Source organism: Propithecus coquereli, unplaced genomic scaffold (assembly GCF_000956105.1).
Source record: "Propithecus coquereli isolate 6110/MARCELLA unplaced genomic scaffold, Pcoq_1.0 Scaffold577, whole genome shotgun sequence".
Classification (NCBI taxonomy): domain Eukaryota; kingdom Metazoa; phylum Chordata; class Mammalia; order Primates; family Indriidae; genus Propithecus; species Propithecus coquereli.
In genome coordinates this window covers 351,003-351,908 of record NW_012151696.1, presented here as the reverse complement: position 1 = coordinate 351,908, position 906 = coordinate 351,003, and positions in this window count along the sequence as shown.

Genomic DNA, 906 nt, shown 5'->3' with positions numbered 1-906 from the left:
GATGGGTGTATATTTTATTTTAATTAATTTAAATTTAGATGACCACATGCAATTATTGGACAGCACAATTAAAATTAGTCAGCCATAGAAAGGGCACAATATATTCCAGATTACTTGTGTCTAGTCAAGACTTGAGATGATTATAAACTGTTCCTCTTTGGTACCTCATTCTAAAATTAGCTTTTTTTTTTCCTTTTTTTTAACAGAGATTATTCTCCTTTGTAAGCCCTGACCACCTACTCTTGTTTCCCACCACATCATGAATCTATCAAAATTCTGCTCATTTCTCAGTCTCTCAGAAGTTTCTAAGATATTCAGAGAAACCATCAATAGGAGAAAAGAGGATCCCAAATATCTATGCTTTCTGCTTCTTCTAGATACTGTCTCTATAATTCCTCATTGAATTGGTAGTTTTCAGTATTTAAATACTTTCACAAATATAACACTTTATTCATCCCTGGAAGTAGGAAGAAACATACAGTGATGAGTAAAAACATAACAAAAATAGTTATTTTGAAACTAATCTATATGATGAGAAAATTAATTTATAGTCAATATATGCTGGGTGCCAAACAAAATGCAGGGCATTTTACCTATGATGTAATTTGGTATCAAATTACTTGCCTTTCCTTTTCTTTGCACTATCTAGCTATATGTTCACACACAATCCTTGTGTGTTACTCATCAGAATACTGTGGAAGTTGAAATTTTGTCAGCTATCAAACATCAGAAATTACATTATGATCTTCTTTTTGCATATGATTTTCTCATTGATTACAGATCAATAAGAGAAATATTGCAGATTTTGTTTTCCTAAAAAGTTCATCATATTTCTATGCACAGAAGACAACATATTACTTGTTGAAATTAATGAGCCCATCCTATCCTAAAATTTCTGAATATTTT